Below are 22,732 nucleotides of genomic sequence, written 5' to 3' on the forward strand. Positions count from 1 at the left end.
TCTGTAGTAACACATTTTGAAAATGACTTTTTTCCTAGGGACTTGTTAAGATTTATTAGTAGACTAAACACTTTGTAAAAATAAATAAAAGAAGTTTTTCTTTCATTCCTGATACTTTTATTAATAAAAATAATTCTCTATATAGCAGGATATGACAGTCCCATCTGTGTCCTGATTGGCTAGCTATTATGACGTCACTAGCTCCGCCCCCTTACCACACTTGTGGCTGCTGGGCCAGCCGCCACAAGCTTGGCGGGTGTGGGAATTCAGTGTGGACCCTGACACGAAGGTGGTTGAACGTCATGGCACCTTTCGCTCTGCTCTGCATTTTACTGGCTGTTCTTCCTGCATTGAGTTCGGGTACGGTAATTTATGAATTTTTTTGAGATGCGTGATGTTAAGTGACTTCTGAAATTTCGTTATAGCTCTTCACTAGCGATTTATACTCTCCGCACATCGATTACCCCTCGTGTCTTATAGATGCAAAGTACCGTATGTCGATACGGAAGTTTGAACTGAGATACCGTTACACATTTTCTTCAGCGCCTTATTCTGATCATTGCACATTGATGTGCTCTTGCATTAGTGCAACCTGTTTCATTCTGAGACAATATAAATAACGTTCAGCAGTGCAGAGATGTTTTATGCAGAAATAATAATAATAATAATAATAATAATAATACATCGGTAAAGAAGAGCTGTTACGAAGCTTCCTATGCCACTAAGAGTAATAAATTATATGTAATATTGCTTGTCTTCGCGCATTTACACACACACACACACATTTATTTCCTTTTATTCTGTCAGTGTCATTTTTCCTCTTATATGTGATTGTTTAGCAGTATATTTCACTTTAGTAGTGGTACCAGAAGTAGTAGTATCCTTACTACTACCACTACCATTATCATTATTACTATTATTATCACTATCACAATTATTATCCTCACCATTATTCCATATGGTGGGGATATAGGAATCGCCCCTGTCCGTCCGTCTTTCCGTCCGGGCCTGTATCTCGTAAACTACCAGGTGGATTGGCTTCCTATCACACAGAAAGATAGACTATGTGTCGTAGTTGATGCCCGTATAGGTGAAATTGCCATATTGTCTGTACTTCACGAGCTATGACGATATAAGGAAAAATATGCCTTCTTCCTCCACCAAGGAGGTTACGTTTTTCCCCGCGTTGGTTGGGTGGTTTGTCTGTCTATTAGCAGGATAACTCAAAAAGTTATGAGCGGATATTGATTAAATTTTGTGGAAAGGTGAGCCATGGACCAAAGAAGAATTATTAAAATTTTGGGGCGGATCCGGATCCGGATATCCCGCACAATATTTCCAAAAGTTCGCAATGAATTTCAGTGAATTTTAATGAAAAGATGGGCCATGGACCAAAACGAACTGGTTAAATATGAGGGCGGATCCGGATCCTATACCTACCAAAACGGATCCTGATCCTTTTTAATGGCAATGGTATTAACGGAGGTATGCGGTCTCTGTGCGCTTTCTAGTGTTATATTTTGGAAACTTCTTGCTGGATTCTCTTCATACCTTACAGAAGGATAGAGTATAAGCCCTGGTTTATGTCCTTATATATGAAATTGCCACATTTTAAGTAATTTACAAGCTGTATCCATACAAAGAAACTAATATGTAAATAGCTGTATCTTGGAAACTACTTGCGGGATCATCTTAGCTTGAAGAACAAGAAACGGTGCCAAGACACAGCAAACCCGTGCCCAGCAGTCATTGTACTGCTGACATATAAACACAACAAGATATCTAGTCAGAGATGTCATATAACATTTGGAGTAAATCGGGTGAAAATTGACGATTTTTAGCCCGTTTGAAATTTTAGGCCCGACCCACCTGACATTGACCCTCCTGCCGCTAACTGGGGAGGTGACTCCCTAGATGTAATGAAGCATGTTATAGGATGCAAATTTGAAAGATGCACATTTAGGTTTTGGTTTCATGTCGATGTGACGAATTTGAAGAGTTCTTGTGACATAACTATATTTGTTTAAACATTTTTTGGGGGCCCTACAGCCTGGGTCTTGGCCCAACTTGGCCCAAAATTTAATCAGATGTTCAGAAGGTTGTAGCCCATCATCCCTGTAATTTTTAGTCAAAATCGCACCATTAATTTTCACAAAGTTGTTAACAGACAGACAGACAGACAAACAAACATGCACAAACCGAGTGAAAACAATAGCCTACCAATCTCCGAGCCCCTCCGGGGGGGCTCGGTTAAAGTGTGTACTATTCCTAGTTTATGCCGAGATGTACACACACACACACACACACACACACACACACACACACACATATCTATATCTATCTATCTATATATATATATATATATATATATATATATATATATATATATATATGGGCATAAACTAGGAGTCGTACACTATCTTTAACCGTCCCCGCCTCGGAGGGGCTCGGAGATTGGTTGGCTATGTTTTCACTCAGTTCGTCTGTCTGTCTGTATGTCTGTCTGCAACTAATGCTATTATTATCACAACTATTATCATTATTGCTACTACTGTCTGTATCACTACTCTTATTATTATCACTACTGCTATTATTGTTACCATTACCACTGCTGTTATTATTATCACTATTACTGGTGTCATTATTACTACTGCATTTATTATTATCATCATCACTACTACTCTAATCATCGCTACTAATCTTATCTTTATTTCCTAACCCACAACAGGTCAGAACAACACCACATGTGAGCCCTATCCCTGCTGCTTCCCGTATCCAGACGGTCCGTGTTTCTGCTACCGAAGCTGCCCCTTCGGGAGGAAGAGGTCGTCCGAGGAGCCCACCACGACCACAACGACAACGAAGACGACCAGTACGTCTCGAGGTGACCCCAGCATCAGCAGTGTCAGTAGTGGTAAAGGTCGTCGTGAAGCCCCCAGTGGTCGTCGCGCAGTATGGCGGTCATAAGCAAGAACTCGGCTCCATTATCCTCAACAAGAACAAGAACACCAACAATAACAATAACAGAACAAGAATGACAAATAAACAAGAACAGTAGTACCGCCACAACTACAAAACCAGCAACGTAAAAAAAAAAAAAAAAAAAAAAGTGACAAATATAGTCCTTTCACCTTAGCTTGGTCCAGAGTTTCGTCCTTTTGGAGCTTATTTCACGTAGCTCAGTGGCAAAATAAGACAATGCTACGGCTTTGCATCACTCCCATAGCGTTTCTTTGTGACTGGCAATTTGAAGAGGTTAATGAGGGTTCTGTCTCTTGCCTCTCCCCCCCTTTTTTATTTTTTTTTTTTTCAAAATTCCCTCCTTTGCTTAATAAAATCGCTTGGATGTGATGTGGATTAAATGAAAAGGAAAAAAAAAAAAGATAATTCTCTGTCTCTGTCTCTGTCTCTCTCTCTCTCTCTCTCTCTCCCCCCCTTATCAAATATATTGTTCAGAGAGAAATGCCACGTCTCATTATCCCGTGTACTGTGGTGTGGTGCGGGTATTATTGACTGGTGTGGTATTATCCTGTGGTCGTGTGGTGTGGTGTGGCTGTTATTAACTGGTGTGGTATTATCCTGTGTGCTGATGTGGTGTGGCTATTATTCACTGCTGTGGTGGTGTCCTGTGTGGTGGTGTGGTGTGGGTATTATCGACTGGTGTGGTATTATTCTGTGTGGTGGTGTGGTGTGGTGTAGCTGTTATTGACAGGTGTGGTATTATCCTGTGTGGTGGCGTGGTGTGGGTATTACTGACTGGTGTGGTATTGTCCTGTGTGGTGGTGTGGTGTGGGTATTATCGACAGATGTGGTATCATCCTGTCTGGTGGTGTGGTCTGGTGTAGGTATTACTGACTGGTATTATAGACAGAAATCCAGGCAGCAACAGCTTCCTTGCTCTATTCAGGCTGCCTGGTAGAGAGTTTAAAAGGCTGTAGGTCATAGGAAGAGAGAGAGACTGACTGAGGGCGAAAGTTCCTTATCTGACATAGAGTAGATGATGAGGAGGAAGAGGAGAATGATGAAGGTGGTTATGGTGGTGGTGGTGGTGATGGTGGATAATGAGAAGAGGTAGAGAAGAAAAAGAAAGGTATTTGTTAGTATTCCGTAACATCTCTTCCTTGGCAATTTAATATGCACATTTTTATGAGAATGAATGGAGGAAGGAAAAAAAAAAAATGTCCATGTGTATAAAGACATCCTCGATTCATAAAACACGTATAACAACTTGACTTAAATAAAATTAGATTAAGTGTTTGTGGGAAGCAACCCCCCCAAAACCAAGCCCGTTGTAGTCGTGGGGGGGCTCAGGGGTCTGGGGCTGGGACCTGACGGTGGGGGTGGTTTCCCTATGCCCTTCTTCCCCCCTATACCCTGCTTCCTCCTATACCCTGCTTCCCCCACCCTTGGGTCCCAGTCCTTGGCCCTACTAATTTTGCTTGGTCCTTTTTCTTCTCTTTTCTTCTTTTATTTTCTTCTCACCTTCCTAAGGTGTGAGAGCCGTGCTAATGGGAAGCAAGGCTGTCTCTTTTATGTCAGTCGCAAACGGCCTCAGGGAACCATGGGTACGGTAGCCCTTGTTTCTTTCACCCTTACTCTTGACCCGGGCTCTCAGGAGTGGACTAGTTAATTCCCGCTTGAATAATTAGGCTCACCATGGCCAATAATGAAATTATAAAAAAACCCCAAGGAGCAACGGGAGATGCTCCTCCAAAACCTTCTCCCGGTCAGGCGGATCCCCCTCCCCCTACTTTTCCGCCTCTTTCTTCCTCTTCCTATCCTTCTGTTTCTTCTTCTCCCCCCCCTCTCCTTCCCCCTCCCCTCTTTCCAAACCCTCCAACAATAACATCAATTTTTGGTCGCCAGACATGGCCAAAATTTTTCAACATTGAACCCACAACAAATGACCTCACCCTCCATCTCTCTCTCCTTCAACAAATAGGTCCCGACGTCACTTTCACATCACGACCAAATGGAGACCGCCTCTTGACCGTTAAAACTGCTGCACAGGCTGAGAAGGTGAGGTCGCTCACCGATCCCTCTGGCCATCCCATCTCAGCAACTCCAGATCTCCAATTAAACTCTAGTACTGGAACTGTTCTCATTCCCTCATACATAACAATTGGAGATCGTAACTTCTCAGAATGTTCCGCAGATATCCAAGCAATCTTGTCTGCACAACAACTACCAGTAATATCTGTTCAGTGCTACACACTTCCCCCCCAGGGGCGCCGCAAGTACTCCGCCAACATTGCCAAAATAATCTTTAAAGACCGCGATTTACCTGCCTTTCTCATCATTGGTGGTACACGACTTGCAGTCAAATAATATACGCCTCGTCCTCGACAGTGCTTTTCTTGTTGGCGCTACGGCCACCCAGCTAAATACTGCAGGTCAGAGGCAGTGTGCCCAACCTGCGCCCAACCCGGCCACACCTCCTTAAAGCCCGTCCAGACGATCGAGCAATGACCGCGGGCACAAGCGAGCAGTTTGCCTGTTGACGGGCTCACCGCTTGTGCTCGAAGGCAAATGTGTAAATTGCCACGGGCAATTTACGCATTTGCCCGCGGGCACAAGCGGTGAGCCCGTCAACAGGCAAACTGCTCGCTTGTGCCCGCGGGCATTGCTTGATTGCTTGATCGTCTGGACGGGACTTTAGCCTGCGTAGCACAGAACCAAGTCTGCCCGAACTGCCAAGGTTCTCATGCTGCCTCGTCCCGGAACTGTCCAGAATACATTTTCGAATCGGAAGTCGCAAGGATTCGCTGGAAAGAAGGTCTCTCCCTCCGTGCAGCCGGTCAACGTGCCCGTGATATAGGATTCTCCTCCCGTGTTACCTATGCTCGAGTGGCCCGGCCTATTTCCACTACCTCTGCCACCTCTCAGTCCTACCATACTACAACCACGACACACTCTAACTGCTTTTCTACCAACACCTTATCTGACACACCCGTCCCCTTGGTATCGCCAGCCACCAGCTCCTCTACTATTTCAACCTCTTTTCCTGTCCCTACTCATACCTCCTCTTCACCTACCCCTCTGACTGTCACTATTGTCTCCTCTCCATCTGTCTCTACTCTCCCCTCTTCCACCTCCCCTTCTCCCTCCTCTTGTTCTGCCTCCTACTCTCAGGCCCCTTCAGTTTCTATTTCCAACTCTTTCTCTGTCCTAGACTCTTCCACTCCTACCTCCTCCTTGTCACTTCCGTTGTCCACTCCCCTCTCTTCCCCCCATCGCCCTTCCAGTTCTGCTGCTCCACCCCGCTCATCCTCTTCCCAACACCAACAGTTACTTCCTCTGCCACAGCGTGATGCCCGCCGTCTGCCTGCCTCTGGCAAACGTGGGCTGCCTCCCACCACATCGGATACCAAGGGTACCACAAAACCCACACACTCTCCCCCAACTCGTAAAATGCGAATTACTCATCCTTCGCCCTCCGTGACACCAACAACAAAGATCCCTGTCTCAACCCAACGATCAGCTAGTTCCAACCCTATCCGGACTCCTCAAACCACTTCACAGCCAGTTCCAGCTCCCCTGTCAACACCACAGATGACACAATCAACAGGTGCCGAGAGTGAAACTCTCTCAGATATTATGGAATACTTAGCAACTCCTTTACAAGAACCACTGAGTCCCCCAAAAATACGTCATACAGCAGAAGTCCATTCAGCTCCTTCCGATCTTCCTCCCACTCCCATCCCTCCTTCCCCTTCTGCCCCTCTTTCATGTTCTAATCCCTCTCCTTTATCCCTCCCTATGCCACCAGGCTATAGCGACCGTCCTACTCATTCACTTCTTCCACACTCTGCTCCTATTACTACCATTGAATCAACCCGGTGATGTGTGATACCCGTTCAACATAAATTCGTTTTTTACTATATTTTATTCTTTGTAAATTTTTGGTAACCTTTTACTTTTCTTTTATTTTACTTTTAGTTCTTTTATTTTACTTTTTAGTGTTATACAATTTTAATATGTCTCTTTTACAATGGAACATGCGAAGTTTCATGGCCCACCGTAATGATCTACTTTATCTACTTTCAATTCACCATCCTTCAATAGTCTGTTTACAAGAACTCCGTTTGTCTTCCCCACCAGTACCCATACCTGACTATTGTTTCTTGTTTTCTCCTGCTTCTCTTCCTGTTTCCGCCATTTTAGTTCATAACACAGTCCCATTAGAATATCTGTCGCTTCACACCACTGTTCCATGTCATTTTGTTCATGTTTTTCTCGAACAGTGGATTACGATAGTGTCTGTATATTTCTCTCCCTCCCAACCTATTGATTTCCCAGCTTTAACCCTTTTATTATCACAATTACCCACTCCAATTTTATTAATGGGAGATTTTAACTGTCGCCACGCTTTGTGGGGCGATGATGTTACAAATTTGCGTGGCCGCTACCTTGAATCTTTTATTTTTAATAACGATTTATCCATACTGAATACGGGAACTTATACACATTTTGACTCTAGAACTCACACTTTTTCCTGTCTTGATCTCTCCCTATGCTCCCCTTCTCTTTCCCTAGATTTCCATTGGTCTGTTCTTTCAGACGTTTTATATAGCAACCACTTTCCTATCAAACTTACTCTTACCACATATCTTCCTGTACTCAGACCCCCTCGATGGTGTTTCCCGAAAGCTGACTGGCCGTCATTTACTTCTCTGACTGTTCCTACTGTACCTCCTTCTTCATTCTCTACTATTTTAGATATGCTCACTTATTTTAATGAATTAATTCTTAGTGCAGCTTTGACCGCGATCCCTAGGTCGTCCCGTCCTTTTACTTCTAAGTGTGTACCTTGGTGGGATTCAGACTGTACTGTAGCACTCCGTGTTAAACGTGCACGTTGGAAGAGTTACCTACGCAAACGCAACACTGCGGATGAACAGAATGCATTTCTGCTGTTTAAAAAGGCCCGTGCCCATCTTCGAAAGATTGTTAAACAGGCTAAACGCCGTAGCTGGAGGTCATACGTTTCCACCATTACTACCAATACACCCATTGCATCCGTCTGGAAACGTATACGCAAAATAACGGGTAAGCATCTTCCTATGCCCTCCCCTGTCCGACACTTAGATGGAGAGTCAGTAGCAGATGCTCATCTAGTTGCTAATGGCTTAGGTCGTCACTTCAGTAATGTTAGTAGCGGCTCTCATCTCTCACCTGAATTTCATACCCTTAAAGCTGCTACTGAATGTACACCTGTTGTCTTCAAGCTGTCGTCTAGTCAGTCATATAACGCGCCATTCACACTCCATGAATTGACCTCTGCCCTTCGTCTGTGTAAGAACACTTGTGAGGGTCCTGATGGCATACACTATAATATGCTCCGTCACCTTTCCCGTCAGGCCATGGCCTTATTAATAATTATTTATAATCGTATCTGGACAGAGGGTGTTCTTCCCCCCTCATTTCGTGATGCTGTCATTCTCCCATTTCTTAAACCGGGAAAGCAAGGCCATGTCCCTCAAGATTATCGCCCCATTGCTCTTACTAGCTGTCTTTGCAAGTTTTGAGCGTATGATAAATCATCGCCTTATGTGGTTCCTAGAATCCAAGCAACTTTTGTCTTCTTCACAATTTGGTTTTCGAAAAGCTCGCGGCACCTTAACTCCCCTCCTAAATCTTGAGACTTATATCCGTTCATCCTTTGCCACTCAACAATCTGTTATCGCAGTGTTCTTCGACCTTGAGAAAGCTTATGACACAGCCTGGCGCTACCATATTTTAAGCACAGTTCGCCCTTGTGGTATTGATGGTAACCTTGGTGTCTTTTTAAAGAATTTTCTATCAACTCGTTTCTTTAGAGTCCGTGTTCAACATACCTATTCAGACTCATTTCCACAATACGAAGGTGTTCCCCAAGGCAGTGTTCTTAGCACTACTCTATTTTTATTAGCAATTAATGGGATTGTTTCTTGTCTCCCAGTTGGTGTCCGTTCTTCTTTGTATGTTGATGATTTTGCAATATATGCCTCAAATCCTGACATCTCTGCCCTTGGTGCTCTTATTCAACGTGCAGTTTCCGCTGCCTCAGAATGGGCCACTTCTCATGGCTTTCGGTTCTCTCCTCTTAAGTCTCATGCTATTACTTTTAATCGTTCTCATCATATTCCTCGACCACCTCTTTTTCTTTATGGCTCTCCTCTCCCGTACAAAACCTCTGCTTCCTTTCTTGGCCTTCTTTTCGATTCCCGTCTTACTTGGAAGGATCATATTACCTCCTTGAAAACCTCAGCCTTGCAACGCCTCCGTCTCTTGCAAACTTTGTCTCATGTGTCGTGGGGTGCTGATCGAGCTACTCTCCTTCGCCTCCATATTGTTCTCGTTCTCTCCAAACTTGACTATGCTTGCCAAGTCTATTCTTCTGCTTCAGACACCGTCCTCCAACAACTTGATTCTGTACATCATTACGGTTTGCGTCTGGCTCTTGGTGCCTTTAAGTCCTCCCCAGTTGAGAGTCTGTATGCTGAATCAGGAGTTCCATCACTCTTCCGTCGTCGCGCTCTTCTTTCTCTTCGTACCTATGCTAAGTTGCACTGTTTTCCTCATACCCCTTCTCTACTTCCTCCCAGTCCTGACCCAGGCATATTTTCCACTCCTAGGACCAAGCCACCATTTGCAGTTCGAACCCGTACTCTTCTCTCGCGCTCCTCTCTTACTGTTAGTAATGTTTTTCCTTTCCGCACTTGTCTTTTTCCTCCATGGTTATTTCCTCGACCCCACATTTGTTCTTCCATTTTCCCTTATTCCAAGTCCAATTCTCCTCCTTTCATTCTTCGTTCTCGGTTTTCAGACCATCTCTCCCAACATTCCTCTGCAATCCCTATATACACTGATGGTTCAAAAACTCCTGCTGGCGTTGGATTTGCGATACTCTTTCCTGACACTCATTATCATTTTAGCCTTCCTACCTATGCAAGTGTTCTAACAGCAGAATTATATGCCCTCTTGTTTGTGTTGCGGTATATTTGTCATGCCTCTTCTTCCTCATTTGTGATATTCTCTGATTCATATAGTGCTCTATCCCTTCTTCAGTCACCTTCGGCTTCTCACCCTCTGGTTCTTCGTATCTTGGAATGGTTGTTCCGTATCTCCTCCCGTCGTAAAACAGTCCAGTTCTGTTGGGTTCCAGGACATGTGGGCATCGCAGGCAATGAACGTGCTGATCAGTTGGCTCGCATGGCAGTTAGCAGGGATGTCTCTCCTTCCTTCCTCATTCCAGTCTCTGACCTTCTTCCTGCTCTGTCATCCTTCCTTCAGCACCGGTGGCAGTCTTGTTGGGACTCTATCACTAATAACAAACTACGTGTTGTTAAACCGTTTACTTCTCATTGGTTGACCCCTTGCCACCGTAATAGAAGGTGGGAGACGGCTTTAGCTCGCCTCAGAATCGGTCATACACGACTTACCCACTCTTATTTGATGTCTGGTGATCGCCCTCCCCTTTGTACTCGTTGCAATACCATTCTTTCTGTAAGCCATATTTTCCTTGATTGTCCACTTTACACACTACAGCGACGTATTGCATTTCCATTTTTGTCTCACCTCCAACGTCCCCCCCTTGTTGCAGACTTTCTCCGAGAGTCATCGTATTTTTCCCTCCATAATATCATGTCCTTCCTTACCTCTATTGGTCTTCTTTCCGACATCTAATTCCGTTCCTTTTTTCAATAGCCCCATCTGTGATATGATATACTCCTTCCATTGACCTATTTCTTCTGGCCCACCCAACGTACACAACTTGTAGCCGATGATCCGGCTTTGTGCTGGATTTTGGCACTAGGTTCTTATTGTTCTTCTTCTTGTGGGAAGCAACTCCCAGGAAGTGAATTCCAGAGAGTAGTAGGTCTGGAGATAAATGAATTTTGATAAGCAGACGTTCTGCATTGCGGGGGAGAGAGTTTAAGTTCATGATCGCTCCCAGCTGCCCGAGTATTTCTGGAGAAAACGTGAAGGGGAAGCACAATGGAAAAACACGTTCGTCAGAGCAGTTGCAGAAAATATATCAGTAAAATAATGCTAAAGTTGCAACATCTCTGGGTACTGATAATGGAGGAAGGTCCCGCGTAATGGCAGGATTTTTTTTATTAATCTAATGGTTTTATTCTGAATTTTGTCCAATCGCCTTAATGCAGCCCCTCCACAGTGGTGAACAGTATCCGATCTGAGAACGCGCATGATTTTTGTATATTGTGGCCAACTGCTCGTCAGTGAAGAATTCATGAACTCTGTAGAGAAGTCCCAATTTTTAGAAGAATTTTTAGAAAGGGATTTAACATAAGCTGTCCAGCTTAGGTTGGTGTTTAGTGTGACACCTAGGATATCAATTGTAGTGGATATGGGAAAAATGACATCAATTAGAATTATGTGGGAGTCTGAGGGATTCTTTCTTTTGGCATTAAATGAGGTCAGATTGGTTTGTCCCCACTGATTAATTTTAGAAAGGTCCTGGTTCAGAGAAATTGCTGTGTTTATTTGGGAATTCATAATATCAGATTGTGTAAAGGTGGTATTAAATGTGAAAGAAATATGAAGTGTCAAGTCATCAGCACAGGAGTGAATTGGGTTGTGAGAGACAGATAGTAGGTCAATTATATGAATGTGAAAGAGGAGTGGGGTCAAAACTGATCCCTGAGGTACTCCAATATTTATGGACTGAAACTGGGAATAAATTTCATCTACCATGATCAGTATTTTTCTATTAAAAACGTAAGAAGAAATTAGAAGACCCAGAGATCCAAGGCCATAGTGTAACATCTTAGATAATATGGCCCGGCACCACACTCTTTTAAATGCTTTTGAAATATCAAGTGCAACTGTGTGTGTTACACCATGGTGATCTATAGTTTTGTTAATCTAATAAGTAAGAAAGCAAAGAATTTCTACATTTGAACGTTCTTGTCTGAATCCATACTGATGATCAATGATGTATTGATTTCTAGGTGCATGACTATGTGGTTGTCAGTGTCTCAAAAACTTTACCAAGAATGGAAGTTAGAGCGATTGGTCTATAGTTTAAAGGATCAGAAGTGGTCCGCTTCTTAGGAACAGGATGGATATTTGCTTCTTTCCAAGAGGCTGGAAAACTTGAGGTACAGATGCATAAGCGGAAAAATCTTACCAACACAGGAACCATCACTGGAGAACAATTTTTAAGTACTACTGAAGGAATTTCATCTGGACCAGTAGCTTCATCTACTGAGAGTTTCTGTAATACAGCTTGTACATATCTTGTGTGGATCTTGAAAGGGGGTATTTGAGGGGAATCAAAGTCAGGTACAAGAATATTGTCATTTTCTGTATTTTGGGGTGAAATTTTTGTAAATATCAAGAATATATCATATTTTCAACGTGGGTCACTTATTAGATTTCCATTGCGGGACTGTAACGATGGAATGGAAGAGGTGGTAATGAAGTTAGATTTAAAATTAATGAATTAAGGGTAGATCAGAATATTTTATTGTCGTTTGGATTGTTAGTAGTTTGTTAGCTTGTCTGTGAATATAGTTTGATTTACAAAGATTGATAATAGTTTTGGCATGGCTTCTGATATTTTTATAATAGTTAAAGGCTTCTTTAGTTTTGGTCCTTGTATAAGTGTTATAGCCTATTGTTTTATGTTGTTACTCTAGCACAATTGTGGTCGAACCATTTAGGTTAATTATATATTTTTCTGTAACTATGATGGGGAATTCCCTTATATTTTATTCATAATGCAATTTGTTTTCCAAATTTTGGAACTATAACCACATATTGAAATTATGCTTAATTATGGAGAAGCAGTTTTTGTCTCACTTAAACCCTCTTCAGATCTAAAATCAAAATAGTTATCTATCTAGCCATCAATCTATTATCTGTCTATCTATCTATTATCAGTTATCTGTCTATGACTATCTGTGTGTATGTATGGATGGATCGATGGATGGATGTGTATGAGCATACAAGAATGTAGTGTGGAGAGAGAGAGAGAGAGAGAGAGAGACTAAGCTTCTCTCTCTCCACACACACACACACACACACACACACACACACACACACACACACACACACACACACACACACACACACACACACACACACACACATTCCTCTCCTCATTCCCTCCACACTCACACATTCCTTTCCTCTTTCCCTCCCTCACTACCACCAACCTCACGATCACAAATCATTCGAAGGGAGAATGATGGCGGGGTAGTGAGAATTTTCCCAGTGTTTTTTTCAAGTTGAGGTTGTTGCCCTGTGCTAAAACGTGTCGATTTATTAACTAAAATGAAAGCGAGCGAGAGACTGACAAGGAGAGTGTATGTGAGGGGTAGGGAAAACCTGAGGATGCGATGCAGGGATGGTATGGAGACATATATGGGAGGTTGGAGAATGATAGACTGACCAGAAGAGTGTGTGTGAGAGTTTGGGGGAAACCTGAGGATGAGATGCAGTGATTTTTTTTTTTAATTCAAGGAAGAAAGAACCAAAGGCCAGGAGCCCGCAAACTATTCCTTCCAAGAAAAAACAAAAACAATACAAAAGAGAGGCAAATTTAAGATCTGTTCATTTCGAGATGCCTCGACACACTGAGCTTAAAAGACTGGAGATCGTAGGAAGTAGGAAATACGGACAGAGGGAGACAGTTCCAGAATTGACCTGAAGGACTGGGAGTAACGGTTAACTCTCGCACTAGAGAGTTGGACAGAAAAGGGATAAGAGTTTGTTGCTAGACGGGTGCTACGCCGCTGTAGTAGAGGTGGAGGAATGCAACCATACAGTTCAGAGAAGCAGTGACCACTGAAGTAGCAATGGAAAAGAGATAAAGATGCAACAATGCGGCGAAGAGACAGAGGTTGAAGGGAGCCAGCAAGAGGAGGAGGAGAGTTAGACGAAAAGCCTTAGACTCCACCCTATTCAGAAGAGCTGTATGTGGGGAGTCTCCCCACACATGGGAGTTGTACTTCACACAGGGGCGAATAAAACCTGTGTATAAAGTCAACAACTGTGCAGGGGTAAAGAAGGTATGGAGTTGGCTTAGCACACCTAATCTCTTGGAAGCAGATTTTACAAGAGATGTAATGTGTTCATTCCAAGATAAGTCCCGAGTGAATCAAACCCCAAGCACGTTCAAGGATGATGCAGGATTGAGCTAGATAATATTAAACATTAATGGATACTCCTGTGGAGGATCTTGTCGGGTTGATAGGTGTAAGAACTGAGTCTTTGATGCATTAAAAACAAGATTATTCTTACCCCAGTCAGAGATAAGAGTCAATTCAGACATTAGGTGTGCCATAGTCTCATCCCTTGTTTGTTGAAGTAACTGCTGAGATGGACGTTACGGGAACTGAATGGAAAGGTGAAGGGTGGAATCATTAGCATACGAGTGGATAGGGATAGATGTACAGCTCAGAAGGTCATTGATGAATAAAAGGAAGAGAGTTGGTGATAGGAGAGAGCCCTGAGGAACACCACTGTTGATAGATCTAGAAGAATGATGGCTGTCTACAACAGCAGCTATAGAGCAACCAGAAAGGAAGCTATAGATGAAGGCACAGATAGAAGGATAGAAACCGTAAGAGGGAGGTTTGGAAATAAAAGATTTATGCCAGACTCGGTCGAAAGCCTTTGAGATGTCAAGTGCAATGGCAAACCTTTTGCCAAAGTCTTGAAAGGAGGATGACCAGGAGTCTGAAATGTAGGTGAGAAGATCGCCAGTGGAGTGTCCCTGACAGAACCCATACTGACTATCAGAAAGAAGGTTGTAGTAGGTAAGATGCTTTAAAATATTTCTGTTAAGAATTGACTCAAAAACTTTCGAGACACAGGATGTTAAAGCAATTGGGCGATAGTTAGAGAGTTGGGAATGGTTACCCTTCTTTGGGACTGGCTGAATGAGAGCAAACTTCCAGCGAGGATGAATGGTACAAACTGATAGGGTGTAAGCACAGAAGCACAGTTCTTGAGGACGACAGGAGGGACTCCATCAGGCCCATATGCCTTGTTAGTACTGAGGCCGGTGATGGCAGAAAATACATCAGCTGAAGAAATTATAATGTCAACCATGAGGAAGTCAAAAGGGGGAAGTGATGGAGGAACAGCACCGGAATCATGTAAGATGAAATTGGAAGAGTAAGTCTGAGCAAAGAGATCTTCTTTATCAGTATAAGAAATAACTACAGAACCATCAGAGAAGAAGAGAGGCAGGAAGGATGATGAGGTAAAGTTGTTAGAAAGGTTTTTGGGGTGCCAGAAGGAGCGAGAAGAATTCAAGTTGGAGAATTGAGAGCATTTAATACGGATGAAATTATTTTTAGCAGAACAAAGAACAGACCTAGGACGATTCCTGGCAGAATCATAAAAAAAATGTGATTCATGGGTGGGTTGGCTCTAGTACCTTTTATAGGCCCTCTCCTTGTTGCGGGCAACATTAGAGCAAGCGTGATTAAACCAAGGCTTTCTTGCATTAGTCAAAGGATATTAGAAAGGAATGTATGCTTCCATGCCTGAGAGAATAACCTCCGTAATGCGCAAGGCACACTCAGATGGCTCCCGGCCATGGATGCAAAAATCATTCCATGGAAAATCGAAGAAGTACTGCCTGAGGGCCTTCCAATCAGCAGCTCCAAAGTGCCGCAATCGATGTTTCTTTGGAAAGTCTGCAGGCTGTACCGGAGCGATAGGTCAGGGTATGGTAATTAGGTTGTGATCGGAGGAGCCCAAAGGAGAAGAAAGATTAACAGTGTAAGCAGAAGGATTAGTTGTAAGGAAGAGGTGAAATATGTTGGAGCTCTCTCTCATAGGTGGTCAGGATTGCGGGTAAGGTGCTGCCTACAAGCTGCTCTAGGCCATTAAGGATATTAAAGGTGTAGGCTTGTTCACCAGGTGGATCAGTGAAAGCAGAGGAGAGCCAAAGATGGTTGTGAACGTTGAAATCTCCGTTCTAGGAGATTTCAAGGAAAGAAGAAATGGATAGAATGTGTTTCATCGTAGAAATAAGATAGTCAAAGAATTTTTCATAGCCAGTAGAATTAGGGAATAAGTAAACATTGCAGATATGTATAGTAAGAGAATGATACGAAAGTCGAAGCCAGAGAGTAGAGAATTCAGAAGAATCATGTTCAAGAACACAAGAGCAAGATAAGGCATTGCATACATATACACAACAGCCACCTTTGGCTTTGAAATGAATATAGAGAAAGTAGGAGGGTAGAGAAAAGAGTTTGCAGTCAGTTGCCTCAGACAGCTGAGTCTCAGTTTGGAAGAGAAAGTAAGGTTTAGAGGAGGAGAGGTGGTGTGCTCAACGGAGTGAAAGTTAGAGTAAAGGCCAATAATGTTGCAGAAATGAAGAAGACGTGAGTCAGACAGTGGTTTCAGGTACCTCGTTGAGTCGTCACCGAGAGAGGGAAGGATGGTGGGAGCATTTATGGTTCCCCCCTCCCTGGGGACTCCGAAGTTTGGTTATTAGTCGCCATTTTTCTTTCAGACTTTGAAAAGGACGTGTAGTGTGTACTGTGCATGTAGTTTGGTGTCGATAGTTACAGAAACTTGTATTGGAGAGCATGCTGGCCTACTCTCTGTGTTACTGAAACACAAAAAGTTCAGTAAAGGGGGAGGGTCAGGAAGTAGTCCCCGAGAGCTTATGAAACGGGAGCTCCACCACTCCTTTTGTCCAGTCACGAAGCATTTCGTCACAATTATGACACAATATGAGGAGCCCATTTCTAGTCTTAGTCGCCAAGGGAAACTTCAAAATAGGCTTTATAGGCACGCCTCACAATCGATGTTATAATGCACTTTTGACGAAGAAGTGTGTAGCAGCCACATACATAACAGAAGGCATCAGGATTATTTACACATTTATGTCTACCTGAAGAAGCCATGATCAGATCTGAAACAAAGAAAAACAGGTGTAAATAAGATAAATCTTTAGAATCCAAAATTAACAATTAATATTAAAAAAATGATGCTTGTACAAAAAATTAGCCTAATTAGTCTAAGGTTAGGCTAGATCTAAGTCTAGTTCTCAAGCTATCCCTAGTGTTAATAGCAATGGGTGTTCTTTTTTGCGAAAATCACAAATTTCATATTGCATGAAAACTAGAGCATGTAGAAGAAACCCTAATTCATATTTGAAATCAGCGTTGAAAAAATACTTAGAATCAGTTGAAAAATCTCATGCAACAGAAAATAAGAATAAATTTGTTCCCCAGTGGATAATAGATAGATAGATAGATAGATAATAGATTGATGATGAGATAGATAACTATTTTGATTTTACATCTGAGGAGGGTTTAAGTGAGACAAAAACTGCTTCTCCATAATTAAGCACAATTTCAATATGTGGTTGTAGTTACATAATTTGAAAAACATATTCCCTTAAAAAAAAAAAAAAATGTGTAATTCCCCATCATAGTTACTGAAAAAGATGTAATTAACCTAAATGGCTTGACCACAATTATGCCAGAGTAAGAGAACATAAAACAATAGCCCATAACCCTTATACAAGGGCCAAAACTAAAGAAGCCTTTAACTAATAATAGAAATATCAGAAACCACGCCAAAACTATTATAAATCCTTCTAAATCAAACTTTCTTCATAGACAAGCTAACAAACTACTAAACAACCCAAACGACAATAAACATATTCTGGTCTATCCTTAATTCATTTAAATCTAACTTCATTACCACCTCTTCCGTTCCACCGTTACAGTCCCTCAATGGAAATCTAATAAGTGAACCACGTCGGAGAACTAACCTTCTTGTTGATATATTATCAACAATCTCAACCCTAAATAGAGAAAATTACAATATTCCTGTACTTGATTTTGATTCCCCTCAAATACCCCCTTTCAAGATCCACACAAGATACGTACAAGCTGTATTACAGAATCTCTCAGTAGATAAAGCTACTGGTCCAGATGAAATTCCTTTAATAGTACTTAAAAATTGTTCCCCAGTGATGGCTCCTGTGTTGGTAAGATTTTTCCGCTTATGCCTCTTGGAAAAAAAAGCAAATATCCCTCCTGTTCCTAAGAAGCTAGCCACTTCTGATCCATTAAACTACAGACAAATAGCTCTAACTTCCGTTAATGGCAAAGTTTTTGAGACACTAACAAACACATAGTCAAGTACCTAGAAATCAATACATTAATCATGATCGGCAGTATGGATTTAGACAAGAACGTTCAGTTGTAGACATTCTTTGTTTCTTACCCACTAGATTAACAAAACTATGGGTTACCACTGTGAAACACATGCAATAGCACCTGATATTTGAAAAGTATTTGACAGAGTGTGGCACCGGGCCATATTGTCTAACATGCTACTTAATGGCCTTGGGTCACTTGTTGCTCTAATTCCTTACTACCTTCATAATTGAAAAATACTGGTCATGGTAGACGAAACTTATTCCCAATATCAGTCCATAAATGCTGGAATACCTCAGGGATCAGGTTTGGCCCCAACCCTCTTTCACATTCATATAATTGACCTCCTATCTGTCACTCAAAACAAAATACACTCTTATGCTGATGACTCGACACTTCATAGTTCTTTCACACTTAGTACCACCTTTGCACAATCTGATATTATAAATTCCCAAATAAACACAGTAATTTCTCTGAACCAGGACCATTCTAAAATTAATCAGTAGTGACAAACCTATCTGGCCTCATTTAATGCTCAGAAAACTAAATACATTAATTTCTCCAAGAGAAAGAATCCCTCAGTCTATTACATAACTTTAAATGATGTCAATTTCCCATATCCACTACAATTGATATCCTAGGTGTCACACTAAACACCAGCCTAAGCTGGACAGCTTATGTTAAATCCTTTTCTAAAAATTTTTCAAAAAATTGGGACTTATGTACAGCGTTCGTGAATTCTTCACTGACGAGCAGTTAGCCACAATATACAAAAGTCACGTGCGTTCTCAGATCGGATACTGTTCACCACTGTATAGTGAATGTGGAGAGGTTGCATTGAGGTAGTTGGACAAAATTCAAAATAAAACCATTAGATTAATCAATAATCCTGCCATTACGCAGGACCTTCCTCCATTATCAGTACCCAGATATGTAGCAACTTTAGCATTATTTTACCGATATTTTTACTGTAACTGCTCTGACGAACGTGCTTCAGTTGTGCCTCCCTTCACATTTTCTCCTGAAATACTCGGGCAGCTGGGAGCGCCCATGAACTTAAACTCTCTCCCCCGCAATGCAGAACGTCTGCTTATCAAAATTCATTTACCCCAGAATTACTACTCTCTGGAATTCACTTCCTGGGAGTTGCTTCCCACAAACATTTAATCCATTTTTATTTAAGTCCAGTTGCTATATTTTATGAATGGAGGATGCCTTTATTCACATGGACCTTTTTTTATAATTTCCTTTATTTTTCCTTCTTCCATTCATGTCTCTTAAAAATATGTGTATATTAAATTGCCAAGGAAGAGATGTTACGGAATATTAACAAATACCTTTCTCTCTCTTCTCCTCTGCCTCTTCTTATTATCCACCATCATCACCACCACCACCATAACCACCTTCATCATTCTCCTCTTCCTCCTCATCATCATCATTTCCATATGTCAGATAAGGAACTATCTCCTTCAGTCAGTCTCTCCCTCTTCCTATGACCTACAGCCTTTTAAACTCTCTACCAGGCAGGCTGAATAAAGCAAGGAGGCTGTTGCTGCCTGGATTTGTCTGTCTCTAATACCAGTCAGTAATACCCACACCAGACCACACCACCATAGAGGATAATACCGCATCAGTCGATAATACCCACACCGCACCACACCACCACACAGAACAATACCACACAAGTTAGCAATACCCACACCACACCACCACAAATGATAATACCACACCTGTCAGTAAAAGCCACGCCACACCACACCACACCACCACACAATAATACCACACCAGTCGATAATATCCACACCACACCACCACACAGGACACTACCACAGCAGTGAATTATAATTACACCACACCACTACACAGGATAATACCACACTAGTCAATAATAACCACACCACACCACACGACCACACAGGGTAATACCACACAAGCCAATAATTCCCTCACCACGCCACCACACAGGATAATACCACCCGTCAGTGACAATCACACCACACCACCACACAGGATAATACGACACCAGTCGATAATACCAGCATCACACCACACCACACAGGATAATGAGACATGGTATTTCACTTTCTGAACAATATATTTGGCAAGAGAGAGAGAGAGAGAGAGAGAGAGAGAGAGAGAGAGAGAGAGAGAGAGAGAGAGAGAGAGAGAAACATTTTTTTTTTTACCTTTTCCCGTAATTCATATCACATCCAAGCGATTTTATTAAGCGCAGGAGGGAATTTTGGAATGCGGGGGGGGGGAGATATAGCCCTCATTAACCCCTTCAAATTGCTAATCACGAAGAAGTGCTATGGGAGGGATGTAGAGTCGCAGCATTGTCTTATTCTGCCACTGAGCTACGTAAAATAAGCTGCAAAAGTACGAAAATCTGGGCCAAGCTAAGGTGAAAGGACTATATTTGTCACTGTTTTGGTTGATGATGGTTTCTTGTTATTGTTTTTGTGATTGTTTCTTGTTTTTATACTTTGTTGTTTTTGTAGTTGTTGTGAAGGTAATGTTGTTCTTGTTCTTTGTGCTTGTTTATTTGTCATTCTTGTTGTTCTGTTATCGTTGTTTTTGTTGGTGTTCTTGTCGTTCTTGTTGAGGATAATGGAGCCGAGTTCTTGCTTACGACTGCCATACTGCGCGACGACCACTGGGGGCTTCACGACGACCTTTACCACTACTCACACTGCCGATGCTGGGGTCACCTCGAGTCGTACTGGTCGTCTTCGTTGACATTGTGGTCGTGGTGGGCTCCCCGGACGACCTCTTCCTCCTGAAGTCGCAGGGAAAGCATTGACATGTGCCGTCTATAAAAATGTAGCAGCAGGGATAGGACTCACACGGACGGCTCTGACCTGTTGTGGGTTAGGAAGTAAAAACACAGTAATAGTAGTAGTGATGATACTGATGATGATGATGATAATAATAGGAATAGTGATAATGATAATACTAAGAGTGATAATAACAGTAGTACTGATAGATGTTGTGATATTAATAATAATAGTTGTAATGATAATTAGAGGAGTAGTGATGATAATCATAATAATGGTAGTGATGATAATAATAATAATAGTGGTAGTGATGATAATAATAATAGTAATAGTGGTAATTGTAATGCTAAGTGCAAAAGGCCCGACTCCTCGGTCCTAGAACACCTAACGTGTAGCGGGGTCCTCTTTCGAGACCGGGGCTTAGTGCAATAAAGAGAGGCAGGACACAAAAACTCTAGGCAATAACCTTTACACGTATATTACCACAGTCAGACACAGGGACAAAAACAGCAGATATTACATCACAGTATGTGACAGAAAATAAAACCTTAACTAGGATATTAGTATCTCGCAGGATACTGGGTTAACAGATACTGATGCCAACACAGTAAATTTAGTGCACAGGTGTACAGGGAATACAGGACTGCGGTGCGCGTGGGAGCTCGGGGAGTGAGTCTCATACGGGGGGAGGGAAGAGGGGTGATGCGCGGCGGGTCAGAACAGAGTTATAGTAATATTGGGAGGGAGTAAGTATTATTAATTCGAACTTAGTATTTTCTGGTAGCAAAGGGGTTTTGACAATTGATTCTATTGCTCGTCCAGGCTCTTACGTATACACTAACGGCTGAGAGGAGATTCTTACAGGGAGGGTGGAGGACACTGGGAATTTACTGTGTTTATGATAATACAAGCAGGAGACTATGGTTAACACGTTTTCTCTACTGTTTCCCAGTAACAAAGGACATTTGTATATTTTACTATAGAGAATCTCCCGGGGTAGTAGTCTTCCTGATTTTCTGCAAGGGCGTCACTCGTGAGTCTGATTCACCAGAATTTCGTTTCTGCACTCGTCCTTATTCATCCGCTCGTGATTTCACTCGCCCCAATATTCAACATACTTTAAGTCACTGTATCACTGTTACACTAATTCTGGGGCAACACCACACTTAGCATAAGTCACCTAACTATTTCTGGGACAACATCACACTTAATATAATTCACTCATATAGTGAGGGCAGCGGGGACACACGCTGGCGACAACTCTGCTGGAATAGGGGCACTGCCAAGGGAGGGCATGTGTGAGAGGGCACAAGACGACTCGCAGGGGCGTCCTCTCTTGTCCAGGGCTGCAGGTGGTGAAGGGGCCCATAGTCTCTGGGCTAGGTTCAGGAGTGTGGCCCTCAGGACTGGGGCCAAACAGGTCCAGGAATCTCTGGCTCAGGTCTCGGCCAGAGGTGGAGGTCTTACGCCGTCTTGGGGGCGTGGAGAGATCACGCCCGGGCATCCCAGTGTGGGCCTGGAGTGACTGAGGGCTGCGGCCCCCAGAGTCAAGGGGCGCCATCAAGGAGGGGCTGCAGCACCGACCTGAACTAGGGTCTGTCAGGTGGGTCTTCTCCAGGGCCAGGTGTAGGGAGCAGAGGCCAGGGGAAGCCGTAGGGCCTCGCTGGGGTCCTTCGATGCTGGAGGTCTGGGCTCTCGTCTCATGCTGGGGCGATGATGCTTCTGACACCTCTCTCCAGCCGTGGGGCCTGGCTATTGGCCGTGGCTGCCCAAGGGTGCAGCTATAGGGCGCCAAGGCCTGGCTAT

The 22,732-nt window shown here is 42.8% G+C and overlaps 1 long non-coding RNA gene across 1 annotated transcript; it reads left to right on the plus strand.

Annotated features, from left to right (window-relative positions):
• The first annotated feature begins 236 nt into the window (after positions 1 to 236).
• Positions 237 to 3,103, plus strand: LOC145407784 (uncharacterized). The gene is made up of 2 exons (XR_013898797.1): positions 237 to 360; positions 2,729 to 3,103. It is a non-coding gene; the product is annotated as an uncharacterized LOC145407784 (long non-coding RNA).
• Positions 3,104 to 22,732: the final 19,629 nt, after the last annotated feature.

Source organism: Coenobita brevimanus, chromosome 74 (assembly GCF_032717465.1).
Source record: "Coenobita brevimanus isolate Jiangsu-jjx chromosome 74, ASM3271746v2, whole genome shotgun sequence".
Lineage (NCBI taxonomy): Eukaryota > Metazoa > Arthropoda > Malacostraca > Decapoda > Coenobitidae > Coenobita > Coenobita brevimanus.